The following is a 19,084-nucleotide window of genomic DNA, read 5'->3' on the forward strand; positions in this document are numbered from 1 at the left end:
GTATATATGAGGTTACAGTCTCTTCTAGGGAATAGTGATTTACTATACTACTCCCTGACTGAGTGAGCTCAAATTAAAAGGTGTAAGGTGCGTTTAAAACTCTAAGCCTTCTGGTGATCTGTATGGAGATCAATGTGATAGCATTTTTTCCCTTGTTCACTTTCATAAATTTTAGGGAACCACATGCATGTACTGTATATAAGGATATTACACTTACAAGTTGTTCATAATGAAAGAAATGAACTTGTTTGTTATACAATCTTTATATTGCTGTTGTATTTTTATATAGTGAACTTTAACTACATGATAGCCCTTCCTTCTCTCTTCTTCTGCACCTTGTCCATCTGTCGTCCTGTTCCACCCCCTCTCCTCTTAACACAGAACCTTGATCTCATTCAGCCAAAGGAGTAGATCTAGAGACGATTCATGGTTTTGGGGAGAAGGAAGACATAGATAGATAGAATCTCTAATTCATTTGCTGAAAAAAAAAATGGAAAATATGTAATCAATATGGCAGAGGACTGAAAGAAGAGGAAAAGGCTGTCTTAGAGTAATTGAATGATGCCTTTGAGAATTGGATTATGTTTCAGTATGCTACAGAGTTCCTCTGTGATGTTAGGTAAGTCACTTAAACCAAATACTTTTACAGTGGTAATAAATTGATATTAATGCTCATTTTCTCAGTTTCCAGCTTCATACTAGAGTCATCTCTGCAGAAATGTGAAGTACTGCAGACATCCAGTGTGAACTGGACTAAGAACACACAGAGCTGTGTAATGAAAATTGGCTACTTGGAATTAGTGATTACCTTTGACATTAATCTTAATTAAATACTTCATTATAATGTATCTGCAGAACGAGGACAAATTAAGGTTGCATAGGCAATTCTGAATCCTGGCATTTCTTAGGTCTGATTTTTCAATTTTAGTGATGTTAATATGGTTCTGTATATCTATTTGGTCATTTATTAGAATTCAGTTATTTGCTTTTCTTTCTTTTTGTATCAGCTTTTATTTAGTTACTCTTTTGAACTATTTGCCTAACATTTTTAAATCTGCTATATCTCAGAAGTTTAATCATCACAAATGAAGTCAGTGAAAGCTCCAGGATTTTTTTCCCCTGAAGAGTGTAAATCTCTTGTGTTAAGCCAATAAATCACCAATAAACACAGACATTGTGATTACTAAGAGAAATAATGACTTACATTGCTCCTTGTTGCTGGCCCAAAAAATGGAACTGACCTCACCTATCTTTGGAAGAATAATACTGGAAGTATATTTGGAAAGAAACACAACTGAAGGAATTATGCAAAATACAGCAACTTGTCAGTCTGTTGAACTGTACGTCTTGTTTCAGAGTAGGTGAGAGGTGTTTGTTACTGTAATTGCTACATTATTTTGCAAGTAAAACTGATAATTGTTTTTGAGCAGAACATTGTTATTAGTGACCATATTGAAATGTGTATGAATCACAGAAATATATGAAAACTAAACATTTGTAAATTTTCTAAATTTATTTTTATGAAGTCTACCAGAGGTGAGATTCTGGTTCTAGACCTGAAGCGTAGCAAGCCCTGTTAATACATTGTTTAGTGAACAAGCAAAGAAGTGAACATGGCATATATTTTAAAGGTTGTCTTCACATAATGATGCAGTGTTTCATTATATCACTTGCCTTTGTGATATAGGACAATCAAGTCAGTTTTCTGCTAGGTGGAAAATAGAATTAAGAATAGAAGAGAATATATGTTGCAGTATCAGCAGCCATTAGGAGGTGCATTACTTTTCTTCTCATAGAAAAAATTATAATGCAGGAGATTTAATGGGTTAGCATCCATAATTCAAGTTTCTAGTGCAGTGAGATACAAGAGTTATAAAGGAAAATATTTGTGACAGAGTAGTACAAGAAACTATAGAAAGGTTTTCAAGGTGCTTGTACTTGTTAAAGCAAATCTAAGTTCTCTGATAATCACAAAGTGGTTTGTGGCAAGTGCATTTGGTTGCTGTTAATACTTCAGTTGTTAGATGATGGTACTAACATCACTTTAAAATTGAGGTTTTTGCTTCTCATGGATCTAAGTTGTTTCCTGAGTGTTTTATTAATATCAGGACTGTGTTGTAACCTATTGTCAGTAATTTTTTAAGTGACAGATGATCAGTAAAATGAGTTAGACTGAAAATCAGCCCTTGCTAGAGGCTGTGTATGTAAGGATACATACAAATGTAATTTTAAATTTTTTTTTTCTGGGTTTTGGTTGTCTGAATTGTTTCACTTATAGCAGGGATTCTTCTTCTCTTCCTGAATTAATTGGATTATGCTATTTCTCATTTTTTAAGATCAGAATGCTTTTTTAGTACCAAACTATGGAAAATCGCTACATACAACTATACTGCATGCGTACCTCTAGTTTTTCCTGTGAAAGTATAAAGACTGAAGTTAACAAATGATATCTGAGCAGCAGGCTATCCACTGGAGGCTGTGTTTTTGCCTACAGCAGAACTCAATTTGATTTACTTTTGTATTTATAGCTTTTGCATTTTCCAGAGGGCAAAACAGGTTAATTAAATAATTACAATATTTCACTTTAACAGTATAAAATAACTATTTATTATATAAAGGTAGGCTGAAGAGAAAAAATAAGAAATATTATTTATGTTCAGTTCACGCATTCTGTTCAGGCAACTGCTACATGAGCAATGTGGAAGGTAAGAATGGAGACTTTCCCAATAGTCATACTCCAAAGTATGTCTTGATGTATGAAAACGGTTCAGCATATCAAAACTAATTATCATTATAGGATTCTGAAATACCTGCCTAACTTTCATTAAAAAAATCTTGACTTTAATTCAGATGTTTAAAGAAGATTAAACTTACGGAGTAGGGATTCTCTTTGATCTTCATAATTGTTTCACACACATTTCCAAAAGTGATGAGTGTAAATGGACACCAAATTTACTAAATGATGCAACAGAATCTGGAAAGGTGCAGTTCATTCCTTTTGGGCCTTCTGTATAGAAGCATACTCTGAGATTGTTAACTGTGCGTGTATACATGAGACAATTTGAACTTTGTGGTAATTGGAGTATGTGTCGTTATTGTCTCTTCATTTATATAAAAGATTATGTACTTTTCTTATGCCTGTTCAGATGTAGTTGAGTGCACTCCAGTACTGCTGAAGAAATTCTACAGCTTTTTGATTGTTCAAGTACTTCATTTCAGTCCCTGCACCTTGAAGTAGATTTCTAATGTTGTGGAATCAACGACAAGAGTGGTCTTCCCTTAGGAATGAGCCGAATCTGTAATTGTGTTGTGATTTTTGTGCCTACATTTGCAGAAGGGGAAGTGGATTGGGTATTACCTGTGAAAAGTATTGGTACAAACACAGAATTCGGGGGATTTCATTACCAAAGATTCTTATACAACTAGTTTGGAAGCCAAGGTGATCATGCAGCTGATTATTGCTGAGCATTTCAGACTTTTCAATGTACGATAGTTATAGTAATTCGCAATTTGAACAATGGAATTTTCCTCCACACCCAGCAAGAGGTCAATGAGTATAGCCATTGTCTTTCATTTCCTTTATAGTGGACCAACATAATACAGTAGTAAATCAAGACCAAAATCTCAGTTGTTTCAAGATGACCCTGAAGACACTGCAAGTGAAGGCTCTGGAAGAATCTGAAGCAACTGCTAAGCAACTACATTTTCCTGTAGCTTCTAAGTCCAGTTTTCTTTCCAAGCTTAAGCATGTTCATGAAGTTTCTGGCCTTCATTTTTGTATATTTACAAAAGTATAACTTTTGATCTCAAGTTTTATATAGTTTAATATAAGTACACCATTCATAGTTTTTGATCTTAGCAGTTTTACATGGTTTAGTATAAGTACAACATTCATTTATCTTTTACACTGAGAACAGTACCAAAATCAGAAAGGCAAGGGAGTTTCCAGGGTTTTTAACTTCACCTTGTGAGAGCTATGCTTTCTAGTATGTTTTGCCCTGGTTTTCTTCCGGGATTTTAGGGAAATGTTTGCTGTGTGTGGTTTTGCGGTTCATACCGTTTCTAAGGAATTGCTTTAGCATCTCTAAACCATGACTGCTGGACTCCACCACTCCTTTGAGAGGTTAGGCAGACTAACTTGAAAAAAATATGCGAGATCTTCATGATGATAATTTTGACAGTATTCTGCTAAGGCACCCAGTCAATACATTGCAAGTTCCAGCGAGCATTAGATCTTTGACTAATACTGTGCAACAATTGATTTACATTTAGCTAACACATTTATCTGTACTACATAAACGAACACATAAGGTCAGCTTAGTTGAAATTCTGGTTCTCATCATTAGTCATTCACTGTTGGTTAGTCATGAGTAAGGGTGAGGATTTACAATTTTTATTATGTCATATGACACAGTAATTAAGTGTCTTTGAATTGTGCCAATATGAGTGTTTTGTTTTTCATTGCAGACCATAAGTTGCACTTCCAAATATGACCAAGAAATAGCTCTCTCAGCCTTCATTATCATTTTGTAGTGTTTTCATAGTCTGGCTATATGGATCGGTAGCAAAGTTGGAGATGTGTATCCTGTGCTTACAGACATTCACCACAGGGATGTTAGCATTTTAAAAGTAATTCTATAGAATGAATTACCTGATTATACTCCCTGAGGTCCATGCTAGTCCATACTAGTTTATGGGTGATGAAAAAACATAAGCAAAAAAACCCAAGAAACCACTTTCTCATCCCCCGAGTTTCTTGAAATTCAAATGTATTGATGTTTTGTATCTTTTACAGTTTTTGGCATGTCATACAAGAGTGAGATAATCCTTCCACAGGTTTTGTAGAAACCGAATATATTGGCTTGGTTGGGTGACCCTCAGAACACCATTAAAGTTGTTTTTCAAACCTTTTTAGTCATTCTAACATTTGATTACCAAGCTGATTGTATTAACTGTATATTCATACTTTTCAGAGAAGATGAGGAGGATGTGGCCATATTTCTTTCCATTAAGACATATGTCACTGAAAGTACTTGAGTACTGTAAAGGAAACAAATAGCTAGATAAATGAACCAGCTACATAAATATTAAGGAAGTGCAGGATGTTTTTGAGATTCAGAACATATAACTTAGGTTAAAAATCTACATGGATTTGCAATGTAAAATCCATTTTCATAAAATGACCCTGGGCTGTATTTTAACAAAGCATACAGATAACAAGGTATATAAACTTAACCAAGTTCATGAACTTAAGGGCCTTTCTACCAAAGCCACTGAGGCCATTCCTTGCTTAAAACTATGCAGACACTTAGCTACTTTTATAATCTCTGACTGTATGTAAACTTTAAGGTGTGCTTACACTGATGTATTTTATTTTTGATCCTGTGTGCTGTTACAATGAATGTCCAGATCATCCACAGTTACTGTGCTTTGTGTAGCATGATGGAGTGGTCTTGGAAGTATATAAGCTGGTTTTCTTGTGTATGAAACAATCATAATACAAGCTTGAGAATACAGTTTACACACTTCACCAGCTCATGCATGTTTAATACACAAATCCAGACTACAGTTAGTCTAAGGAACCCCTACCCACCCATATGCTTATAATATTTTCAGAATGAACAGTTTTGTTGTGTGGAGCCATTCTTACTGTGTCTTGTTACTCGGTAGCATATGTGTCCTTACCCACAAGGATTTCTTCAAATGAACTGAATTGTATCAATTTCATGATTGAAAGCATAATGGGGTTTTGGTGCTTTTTAAAAATACAGTAGGGGAAAAAAAAGCATTAGATTTGCAAAGATTTTTGTGGACCTAAACCAAAATTTTCCTACTTCATTGACAACTGAACTTTACCTTCAGAAACTTACTTGTACTAAATGAAATTGCTTTCAAAAACCTGTGGTTTCTATAGTTTTGGATTTTTTTGCAGACTGTGGGACTTTGTAAATGAGTTAAATTCCCCCTTATTTTCAACAGAGGAAAATCAAGAACTATCAAATCCTCAATTTTCCAAATAGCAGTTCAAACTCATTTCAGTCTCAGCAGGAAAACAAGCATTCTATTACTTGTCCCAGTGAAATTAGCCTAAGCTTTTCCCCTTTCTCACTGTCTGCTTGGGTCATCACTACCTGGAAAGACCTCTCCTGTAGCCACAACCAAGTTGTGACTAAGTTCTACTTGGGACCCTGTTTGAAGAAAACTATCACTTAGCCAGATGCAGAGCATCTTGGAAAGTTGATTAAAATTCTGCAAACTGGCAAGGAGTATTAAGACTAGTATGCAGGAACACCAGGAACAACATAAAATAACTGTAATGAATATAATTTAGAGCAAACAAATAATAGACATACGGACATAATAGCTTAATAGGGGGTGAATTTAAGGCTAACATTATAATTATAAATGTTTGCAAGAAAAACACATGTTCCTTGATGGTGCCTTTCTCTTTAGCATCTTCCTGAAGAGAATGGTATGACCTTGGCTGAATGTTGTGGGATGGAATTTTTGATATTGTGGCACTGAACAGTTTAAACAAAACACTTTTTTCTTTAGTTTTCCTTTGATTAGAGAAAAGCCTTCTTTCAGTTACAGTGGGAGTTTTGTGTCCCTTTGGTTTGGTATCTCATTTATTACCTGAAAGCAGTATCAGACTGGATCTGTAGCTCAGGTGGTGATTCTCCTTCTTACTTTGTCTATCATCTTTCTCTCATTGCTGCAGAAATTGAGGCAATCCTCATAGTAGAGTTCAAGACTGCCCCTCCACTGACCTAGGAATTCAGTCCCCGGCATCCCCACCATTCCACCCCTTACTCCATACCATTTGCATTGTGCTCAGATCACCAATTCTTCTTATCCATCAAATATATACATGTATATACAGAGATCAGTCATTTATGATTTATCTTTATACACCAAAGTTAGTTAAGCTCATTTAGTTCATAATTGCAGAACTTCATTTGTTATAGCAGACTCGGGATTGAGTATTCTTACTGAAGGTTAAATTTCCTTAAGGTATACATTGAATTTCTCCATTCTCCAGCATCACTACTCACCAAGCACATCAAGGTCCTTGAGGAAAAACAGTTCCACGAATGGCTTTGCTTTTGCCTGAGGCAGGAAAAACTCAGTTTTCCCTAGCATATTCCTTCCATGCACCACAGGGATTTATCCCCTTCTACAGTACATAAAGGTCTGATTGAGCAGGACCAGCTCGATTAATGGATCCCCTGGTGTTAACTAACCAGGTAGCTTGCACTAAATGCTTCTCCCAATTTTTTCTGGAGTACCATGTCACCACAAGATTTGCCCTTCAAGGCCCAGGATGGTATTCCAGGCAGTGGCATGGAGCCCAGCATAGGTTTCCAACCATACAGCGCCTCCTTCCACCATTGTAAGCATATAATGCTTACCCCATAGGGTTTGAGGGAGTGCGATATAGCCAATTTGCCAAGCCTCCTCATATTTTAACCATCATCCCCATACCACAAAGGTTTCAACCTTAGCTCGCTTGATTTAGGCACACGTTTCACATTTATGGATAACCTGCACAATAGCATCCATGGTTAAATCCACCCCTCAGTCACAGGCCCATTTGTATGTTGCATCTCTTCCCTGGTGACCTGAAGTGTCATGGGCCCACCAAGCTAAAAATAGTTCACCTTTATGTTCCCAGTCCAAATCTGTCTGGAAAATCTTAACAGCCTGACCCACTTGCTGATTGTTTTGATATTCCTCAGTGGTACATGGGCATCTCCGGCATCTCCAACTCATGGGTACATGGGCATCTACATGGCATATTTTCACAACTAGTTTCTCTAGCTGGTCAGCAATATCCCGCCATAATTCAGCAGCCCAGACGGGTTTACCTTTGTGCTGCCAGTTGTTCTGCTTCCATTGCTTTAACCATCCCCACAGAGCATCTGCCACCATCCATGAGTCAGTATAGAGATAGAGTATTGGTCACTATTCTCATTCAGCAATGCCTAAGGCCAGCTGGATGGCTTTTACCTCTGCAAATTGACTTGATTCACCCTGTTCTTCAGCAGCTTCTGCAACTCATCGTGTAGGACTCCACACAGCAGCTTTCCACCTTTGATGTTTTCCTACAGTATGAAAAGACCCATCAGTGAACAAAACATACTGTTTCTCATTATCTGAGAGTTCATTATACTATGGGGCTTTCTCAGTGTGAGTCACCATCTCTTCTGGTGGCATTCTACAGTCTTTACCTCCAGGGCAGTTTGTGATCACTTCTACAATTCCTGGACAATTTGGGTTTCCTATTTGAGCTCGCTGTGTGATTAAGGCAACCCACTTACTCCAGGTAGCATCAGTGGCACGATGAGTAGAAGGAACTTTACCCTTGAACACCCAGCCCAGTACTGGTAATCGGGGCACAAGGAGGTGCTGTGCTTCAGTACCAATTACCTCTGAAGCAACTCTAACTCTTTCATATGCTGCCAAGATGTCTCAGCTGGGGTTTAATTGGCCTCAGAGCCTTTGTATCCTTGACTCCAGAACCCTAGGTGTCAACCCTGAGTCTCCCTTGGTGCTTTCTGCCATAGGCTCCAGGTAGGGCCATTGTCCCCAGCTGCAGTGTAGAGCACATTTTTAATGTCCTGTCCCATTCAGAGTGGTCCAAGGGCTACCACATGCACAATCTCTTGTTTAATTTGCTCAAAGGCCTGTTGTTGCTCAGGACCCCATGTAAACTCTTTCTTCTTTCAAGTCACTTAATAGTCTATAGCCTGGAACATGCATACTTCAGAGACCCATGACACCTAAAAAGGCTTGTGTTTCCTTTTTGTTAGTAGGTGGGGACACAGATGTTATTTTGTTAACCACATTCAGTTATGTGACTGAATATCTGTCTTGCCACTTAATTCCCAAGAACTGCATGTCTCTTGCAGGTCCCTTGACCTTACCTCTTTTTACAGCAAAACCTGCTTTCAGAAGAATCGTGATTGTTTTCTTACCTTTCTTGAAAACATCTGCTGTACTGCCCTACACAATGGTATCATCAACATAATGCAGATGTTCTGGAGCTCCAGCCTCCTCCAGTGCAGTCTGGACCAGTCCATTGCAGACAGTAGGGCTGCAATGTAGTTGCCACCCCTGGGGCAGTCAATTCCAGGTATATCAGATGCTTCTACAGGCAAAACCAAACTGCAACCTGCACTCTGCTGCTATAGGGATAGAGAAAAAAGCATTAGCATTCCAGAACACACTGACTGTGATCAAAGGCAGATGAGTAGACAGGATCCTTCTCAAACATCAACCACTAAAAAAAGCAAGCCATTGAAGAAGAGCCAACCTAAGCCCCTTCATCCCTCAGCTTTTATACTGGGATGGAACACCCTATTGGTCAGTTTGGGTCACCTGATCTGTCCACGCCTCCCCACAGGTGCAACCCCTCCACAGGGTAAAGGACCAAGTCAGCTTACCCTGGGTGCTGCAGCAACAAGGATAAGCAAGAGCCCCTCTCACTGAACAGGAGGTGGGCTCTGCTTCACTCCAAACCAGGACGCTCTCCTTCTCGCTTTGCATGGCACTGGTCTCCCTTTCATTGCTGCAGAAATTGGGGCAATTCTCACAGCAGAGTATAAGACTGCCGCTCCACTGACCTAGGAATTTGGCAAGAGCTTGTTAAGGTATATATTATCTTCCTGCTTCCAAATTCACTCATCTTTCTCATATTCTCAAGTTTCCCCTCCCACTTAACTTGTAACAGACCAGCTAACAGTCCTGTAGGTTATTTGTGCTGTTGTCATTTATGTTTCACGAAGAAATAAGGAAAGATAAATGTATATTTATAAGAAGAAAAATTATTAGAAGATAATAGGGATATGCATAATGAGACAGTTCCAGTTATAGCTTGGTTTTATTCAAAATACAGTCCTTACCTGCCTATAACTTCGTTGCCAAAACTAGACACACTCAGAAGTAGTCAAAGATAAGGATATGTATGATACAGCCTTTTTTTTTTTTTTTTTTCTCTCTTACTAGTTCCGGTGCATCTTTTCTATCAAATCCAAACAAGCTTCATTAAATTAACAATATAAAAAAATCTACTTGGATTTTAATTTTCAGAATAATTTTTGTAAGTCAAGACAGACGCTTTTTCATTTTACTGCAGAAAGCACAGCTTTTTCTTGAAAAAAAAATCTGGCCTTTAGATTTACATATAGCTATCTGTTTCTTTCTACTTTTCAAAGTTTTAAAAGCATGCATTTTGACATAAAAATGCTTATACAGTACTATGAAGTAAATGAATTGTCTTGATCTATATTGACCGGAGTCTACTATGTAATTTCTATTGTTATCAGATTGGTAAACTTTCCTCGTATTAAAGTAATAATGTTACCCTTGACATATTTTAAGTTATAAATTCGTTATCAAATAATATTAATGAATATTTAGTGAATAGGAAACAGTAGATAGTCCACAACTGAGAAACTGAGTTGTACTATGCTTCACTGGTGTTACTCCCAGTTTATGCACAAGAAGAATCAGCTTAAGTACATGGTATTTTTTTTTGTGAAGGAAATAATTGATATGGAAAATGTATTTCTGTTTTTAATTGTTTAGCACTTCCATTCTTAGGTTCATAAAACCTCTATTGTTGTTCATTATTTCAATGTTGGACTGTGTAATTCAGTCTTTTGACTATTGTATTGACAGACTAGATATTTCTCTACAGTGTTTTAAGAATAACTTCTCTTTCTAAGTGATGTCTGTGTGACCTTTTGTTATGGAAGAGTGTTGTTAAAGCATGTCCTGAATATGTCAGCTGTGTAATACAACTGACATTTAGTATCTGTCCCACTTGAAAAAAGCTTAGCGATATACAGTCAATGATGTGCAGATGCATCATCTACCTTCCATATGACTTCTTTGAAGTTCATGCTTAAACAATCAGAAATTTCTCTGAGATTGCTGAGCTCTTCTTTTGGTATGAATTTGTCTATGATCAAGCCGTCTGTCCCGGTTTGAAGTAAAACCGAACCAATTTTCTGTTCTGTAACTTTACATCCTAGCTAGGCCTCCTCTAACTCTCTGAAATTAAGATAAGCCCAATGTTTGTGCTCCATGCCAAGGAATGGTATGCAGGGAGGCCCTTGCTTATACTTATTGCTATAACAACCAAGGTCAGCCAATTTCGTTATTTGCCCCCTTAGAGGGTCGGAAACGGAAAAGACGTAGAGGGGTCACATCGGTGGGGAGGAGTGACAGGACAGGTGACCCAAACCTGACCAACTAGGGTATTCCATCCCATCTGCCCCATGCTCAGTATAAAGGCTGAGGGATCAAAGGGTCACCCCCTTCCTGCGATGGCCGACGTCCAGAGAGGACTCTGTCTGTTCATCTGCCTTTGATCCCGATCCGTGTGTTCCTGACTCCAGAGCTGGAATCCAGTTCCCATTCGTCACTGAGTCCAGTCTGGGACTTCCCCAGTGCCTGCCGGTGATGTAACTGACATCCTGGGAGCTTGATACGGTTTTGTATATATTGTATCTATTTCATTATTTTTCTTCTTTATTTTTATTTTAATATTAATTCTTCATTAAAGTAGTTTAGTTCATTCTAAACTTCTGAATCTCCTTATCTCTTTCTCCTCCTCTCTCCTCTTTTGGGGGGGGAAGGGGGGGGAAGGGCCATCTGCCGGTCCGGTTTTGGTAAATTCAGCCAAAACCACGACACCGTCATTTGGATTTACCAACTTGTCTCCCATCTGGTGATAATTTTGAGTATTTAATTATTTTTTCCTATGATATTGCTCTTTTATATTTGTTGAGAGTTTCTCTGCTTTCCATTTGAGGAGCTCAGCATGTGGACAGAGTGTACTGTGTTCCGATTCTGCGATTCTGATACTGCAAATGCTGCATAGGCAGACCTCTGGTAGTCTAAAAATCAGGACACTAATCTTTATAGCATTCATAGTTATATAAGTTGCTGTTGATTTTGGTATAGATACTATTTTCCAAAAATTAGAGTAATAAACTATGGCAAATTATACATTTCTGAAAGAGGTATTCAGTGTTTCCAAATTCAGGAGTCCTACGAATATGAAGTAGGCTCCGGAAATAGTAAGCATTGCCTAAAAATCAGAGCTAGTGTCGTGCTGCGGCACATGTCAGAAAGAGGAATATTAAAAGAAAAACTGTTCTGCTACCGCGCTGGCTAATACTTGAAATTCAAGAAAATTTTCAGGAATGCACCTTAGCAACCTAAAATGTAAACAAGCAGAAAAGGAACAGTTTATATTTCCTGCTGATTTAGACTGACCAAAAAATAGGACATCAAATGGCAGTCTAGAGCTGTATATGTTTCATGCTTTGGGAGAAAAATGTTATTGCTCATCTGAAATTAGTGGATATAGTTGTAGTCTGGCAGTAGTGATGGACACAGCAGGAAGAACAGTCATTAGCAGTCACAGAACTAATCTCTAATAGGAATGACTCATAAAACTTCCAACTTGTAATTGTTTAGATATATCCATATGAAGAAAAAAAAAGAGAAAAGGTAGAATAGTACTTAAAAATTTCAATTAACGTACCAAACTTCTGCGTGAAGGTTATGTAGCAGCGTGAATGGCTTGGTATCTGTAGGGAAATCGTACAGAGGATCAGAAAATTCATGGAAATCCAATATCCCCATGCCATTTAGGTTCCTCAGGATAACTAGTTCAAAGAATTTCAGTGTTTCTCTTTTTGTTTTTTTGGCTTTCTTTCATAAGAGCTAAATTCTCTTACCTATTTGAATGAAAATACTTTTGACTCTCTGCACGCTGATGGTTTCCTTCACAAGCTCTTAGTTCTGGTGAAAGTGACAAGGACTATATAAAATATCCAAATACAGTTTTGCTATAATAATACTGCAGAGGAACTTCTTCTGTCTTATATGTGATGCACCCATTTATGCAGTCCATAATTCATTATGTTATTTCACTCATGGAATAGTATTCTGAAAGGTTTAAAACTTTATACATTACTTCCTGAGAGCTTCTGCTTGTTTAGTGTTGTGGAACATATTACTGTAGAGAATGTATACTAGCTTGTAGTTTTTTTCCTTTCCTTTTTTGGCCCTGGACTTGCTGTCTTTCACTTCTCTGCACTGAATTGCATGTCATAATTGTTAGTTTTTTCAGAATTTTCTGAATTATATTGTCTTTTTTTCATGTTGATTGACCCTTCTTCATTCTGTGTTTTATTATCAACGTGTTTTAGCACTTACCTCTCTTTCTTATATCAATTCAACAAAATAGGCTGTAATGCTTCTATGACACTCCTTTAGTAATGGCTTTCCGACTCAAACTGTTTTGCCAGTATATATTTAGTTATTATTATTATTTAGTTATTATATTATTAATTAATGGATATAATTAATTATATGATCTCTTGAATCTAACAAAATCAAAAATTATGTTTTATATTAGGGAAAAATGTATTCAAACTGAAACTTTTCTGAAATCTTTTACTTTTTCTTCCCGTATCCCTATGTACTACAGCCAGTACTTCTCACCCACAGATAAGCTTCTTTTTCAATATAGCTGCTGTTTTATATTTTGTGCTTATTAATCTTACAATTAAACTTATTATCATAATGGTAAAACTAGCATCATAATACTTCTTAATGATTCCAAGCCTTTGAGAAATGCGGTGGATGCTTTACTGTTGTCTTTGTGAAAGTCTGTTGTCCTCCTCAGCATGACGCAAGAACTCCTGGGTAGTACAGCTTTCAAAGGTACTAAATGAGTAAAAGATGTAGCATATGTTCAGATGTAAATGTTTTAATGGTCTCATTAACTCCTGTGGCCTTTACATGAGGTGGAGTTACACCTCCTCACTGTTCCATATGAGTGGATGTTTTGGTCGGTGTGGGATAATATGATGGATTAGGAGCTATGCAAGTTTAGCTGGAACTTGCTGAAATATCTGCTTTATTACTCAGCCACTGAATAACAGAAAACAAAATATGAGAGAATAATATTTGCTGTTCAGTGTACATAAACAGATGAAAAATATAAATCTATTGCTTGTATTGAACCTTGCTATCTCTTCATGGAAAAGGAAAATGCTACAGGTGTGTGCTGGCTGTGGACTGTTTGAAATATTGATGTGTTAAGCTCATGACGCCCAGCAACCCGGTATATAGAGTGTCTTAGTTTGAATGGGGGCTCTAGCTAGCTGCTGTATGCCATCAGCATTTGGACTGGTTAAACAGAGGATATGACATAAATATTTATGGTGCCTCTCAGTCAACCAGCACTTCTCATTTAGAAAAATAAATTACTGTAACAGTAAGACCATACTCAATTCCTTCAAATAAAGTTCTGTCAAGTGGTAGTAGATAGAAAAATTAGATAAAATAATAATTTCTGATTTTAATTAATTCTTTTCCTACTTCCCCAACTAGTAATATGGAATAACCAAGAAAAATGGGGAAAAAATACATTTAAAATTATATCAAGCCACAAAAATAAGATTACTTCATCATTCAGTCACCTTGCTTAGATTTGGGGATATAAATTGAAATGGGAAGATTAGATGCTTCAACTTTTTGTAGATTAAATTTTGCACAAGTGTTACAGCTGCTGTTTAATTTCATACTACTTATTACTTTCACATGGGTTGTCTCAAACAGTATTTTTCATTCTGCAGGGAGAAAAAAAGCAGAAAAAGCTGATGAAAAGTGGGTATATAGGTTTATCCAACATAAGCAATTTGAATTTATTTTGTTTTCTGCAGAAGTAAAAGTGGTTTGTAGTGCCAAGTTCCAAATTAGAGCAATTTATGACCAGTCTTTCTCATTTTCATTACAGGAGATCACTTAAAGTGGAAAAGCAAATAATTCCAGTGTCCAGATGTCCGGAGAGCAACAAAACAAAGCCAGTCTAGGATTTGTTTGGGTTTTTCAAGACTAAATAGTCTATACAAGATTACATCTGAAGACTATCCAGAAACTTGGCTTATTACAGTATATGGTTACTGACTTGTTACATTTTAGAATAGATCATTGCGTTCTATACCCTGTACTGTTTTCTACTTGATTTTGTTATACAAAGCCCTGGTGAGAGTTATAAGTTATTTTCCTTTTTGCTTTTTCTCCCTGTTTTTGCTAACACATCCAGTTTTAGGCTGTTCATATGAGAGAGCTGAAAACTGCATAGGAGGGTTCCAAGATGGCACTGAGGTTCCTTAGTAGCATCTAGCAGAAACACCCTTAGTAGCTTTAAGAATCACCCTCTGGGCAGAGATACTAAAGAGGTCCCAAGATAGCTTGGGAATCAGGTAGGCAATAGGTTTGCAATAGGTAGTAGATTGAGATGTTCTCTTATATGGAGATACAGCATTAGTTACAGCATAACGCGCTATTCCTATTTAGAAAATAATGGTGAAATATGTTCAGAAATATCTCAAGTATTTACAGATAGGAACTGTCAATGGAATTTATTAGAATTTTTATTTAAATGTTGAGTAATATGCATACATTTAATTTATGACTGTAGATGTAGACAACTTCTCCTGGTTTCAGCAACTGCTTAACTGTAAAGTGACGAAAGACATAAGTTGTTAATAAATACAAAGTTAAGAAATTCAAAGCCCAGGCTTGAATAAAAGCAGCCGATGGCAGTCAAGTCAAGTCTGACTTTTCATGTAGAAATATGGGAATTACTCAGTTATGTCGTTCCAGAGTTCCATCCGTCTCAGTCTCCTGGTTTCGACAATGGCCAGTGGTGAATGTCCAGAGAAAGAGGCCAAGGCTGACAGTATGATGATCTTTCTTATGATACATTCCTCCATTTCCTAGGAATTAGCAATTTAGGAATTTCCTGAGATGAAAATTATGTCAAAGCCATCTTGTTACCATCCTCTCAATGGAGTTTTTTCTGCAACTGTCTCTATTCTGTGGCAAAATCAGTTTTAAATGTGTGGTATGTCACACTCTTTTTACTTGTATTAAGCCTATTTCTTGCTTTTGCCCTGATATTGTCACTGGGTGAGTAACACTTCACTCAGCTCATTGCTCCTTCATGACTTCCTTACACCTTGGACAACATTCCTTCCCTCTTCTCCTCCAAGCTAAAAAGGTCCCATTCTGTTCAATCCCTCTTTGGTAAGAGAGTGGACTGTGCCTCAATCTTCCTATGATTTGGTCTGTATCTTTTCCAGTTATTCTGTATGCTTTTTGAGAAGCAGTGGCCAGACAGGTAGTAGTCAAAATGTGGGCAACCATAGATTCATACAGTGGCACGTTGTGGTTTTGTTTTGTCCTCAATTTCTTTCTTGATATTTTCTAACATTGCCTTGTTGGTACTTAACACTGACTGCAGTGTTTCAATAGAAAACCAGGCAGTGACTAGGAGACGCCTGAATGGATTTGTGTGCGTACCCTGGGGGGAAGGGGAGGAAGACGCTGTGTATGTGTATAATATGTAGGAGGCGGGTTTGATTCTGCTACACATACATTCTTCTGCATTTACTTATTGAATTCCATTTCCCATTTTACTGCATTACTTTGCATGAGAGACTGCTGGAACTGTTAGCAATCTGTTCTAGCTTTGACTTTTCTGTTTAATTTTGCATCACCAAGGGCTTTGTCACATCATTATTCACTCATCCACTCCTCTGTAAGCAATTCATAATCATTTTTTGTTTCCAGTTAGTCCTGGAATGTCCCACTTTCCAAGGCTGCTTTGTTTCTACTATAATATGATTTTTTCTAGGATTTTTTCTGCCTTCCACTGTTGTTTATCTGATTTTTTTATGGTGTATTTATGTGTGTTTCCTATTTAAACTATATTTTATTCATTAAAAAAAAAAAATGTTCCCAGGCCATATCTTTGATGCTATGCGTAATATTGTGATAAATCTTCTGAGATATTGCAGTTTATATCAGTGAAATCACATATTCTTTTATCTCATGGCACTTAACTCTCACTTATTTTATTTCACTACAGGATCCCCAGGGAAGTGGTCACAGCACCAAGCCTGTCAGAGTTCAAGGAGAGTCTGGATGATGGTCTTAGTCATATGATTTAGTTTTAGGTAGTCCTACCAGGGAGTTGGATTTGATGATCGTTATGGGTCCCTTCCAACTTGAGATATTCTATGATTCTGTGTTTTATTTGAATGAAGTTTTATATGTAAGGCAGAGAAAGGGTTTTATTTGGACTTCAGCAACGCTATTCAGAAACTAAACATTTAAATTATTTACCAGTATTTTGAAAGGGGGCTTGTTTGATCAAGAATCAACACTTTTAAAAAGGGGAACTCCTTCATATTGAGGCGTGATAAACTACTGTGATTCTACACCTTGCTTTCTCTAGAAACGCTTTCTCAATGTGCTTCAGTAATGCAGGAAAAAGATTATCTGTGATTTTTTTTTTTTCCTTCGCTTCTCTAGTAGTAGTTTTAAGTATATAAAATGTATTATATAACTCTATATAATTACTACTGGAGAAACAAAAGATATACTCTATGTTTTGAAAGTATAACAAGGTATAAACTTAAAGAATGCTTTTATTTACAGTAAGATATTGCAAATCACCTTATTTTGTTGAGAATAAATTGTGCTAGAACATCTTTCCACTTTTACTTATTTTTCTCTTCAGCTATTTTGCATATTTATTATCTTCTCATCAGAGATACTTTGAATATAATTTTAAAATAAGAAAATAAATATTTTCTTACTTTTTCTATCATGATAGATGTAAAGGAGCACATTTTCTGCATGGTGTACAGGGAGTTAGACATGCAATTTCCATTAATAATGAATCATGCAGAAAATTTACCCTTGAGAGCTACATGTATAGGCACCACAAACATTAATCATTACAGTTGTGTGGCATCCCTGAACTACTTTCTTATCAAAAAATTATAAGATTTATAAGAATTTAATTTCACATTGAAATGGTTGGAATTAATCTGATTCATCTTATGTAAAGAAATGGCATTGTACAAAATCAGGAAGGCTATCTTCTCTGTCATATCTGACATGGAGTTTAGTGGACAGACAGACCCTACCCCTATCCTTATGTAATCAACTTGTTCAATACTGGTGTTTACTGTAAGATTTCATACAAGTGCTTTTCAAGCAAGTATTAAGCCTATTACTTTTGCTGTCAGAATACAGGTCTGGTGGTTTATTAGGGAGCCTATAAAACTTAAATCTGTCACTTTGTATAGAAATTACTCAGGAATTTGCTAGAATATGTCACCACTTCCTATACCTAAATGTGAATATAAGGGTGCTTATTTCCGTCTCTCCTTATCTAACAAGCTAGCCCTCTGCCTAGTTAGTCAACAATTCTATAAATATTTTCCACTGTAAGAAGTGTTAATAACTTCAATGGAATGCACTGTGATAAAGTTGAGACTACATGTTAAAATTTGAAGGATTTGGGCCTTTGGTTTTTTAGTAGACTGGCAAGGTCTGTGAGAAAATCCAGTGACCTTGCTGGAAAATGCACTTTTTTCTTTTGGTGACTCACATTTGTAGGTGTCCCTTTACTGGGCTCAGATAGAAAGAAAATATAATCAGCTTTCTTTAAGTGAAAGTATCAAAACAGTTTGAAGACCTGATTCCAAAAAGTAGTACGTATTTTTCAAAATGTCTGCAGACTATGTTTGAAGCAAAGCTAGTATCTGCAGTGTCTGAAGAGGTAGCTAGAAAAATCTCAAATTAGTTTATGAAGCCATGTTCTTACTCCATATTAGTCTTGTTCTCTTTCCATAGGTAAAAGGAAGATGAATACTAATAACCTTTTCTTTGAACCTGTATTAAAATGTGGGGTTTCATTGCATTTTGTGTGGACTTGCATTAAACTTCAGTTCTGGCAGCCGTGAAAACTGGGGCTTTTGAAAAAGCTTACCATTAGTGTTAATATAGCTTACTTTAATTATAACATACAAAATGTGGGCTTTTATACTTCACAAACTGTCCTGGTGACATAACATTTGATATCTTACTTAAAACTATGGATTCTGTATTAGACCTCATAGTTTGATTTGTTGATTGTTTCTTTTTTGGAATGTTTCACACAACTGGTAGGAAAACTCAAGCAGAAACATGGGTTTTC

Source organism: Numenius arquata, chromosome 1 (genome assembly GCF_964106895.1).
Source record: "Numenius arquata chromosome 1, bNumArq3.hap1.1, whole genome shotgun sequence".
Classification (NCBI taxonomy): domain Eukaryota; kingdom Metazoa; phylum Chordata; class Aves; order Charadriiformes; family Scolopacidae; genus Numenius; species Numenius arquata.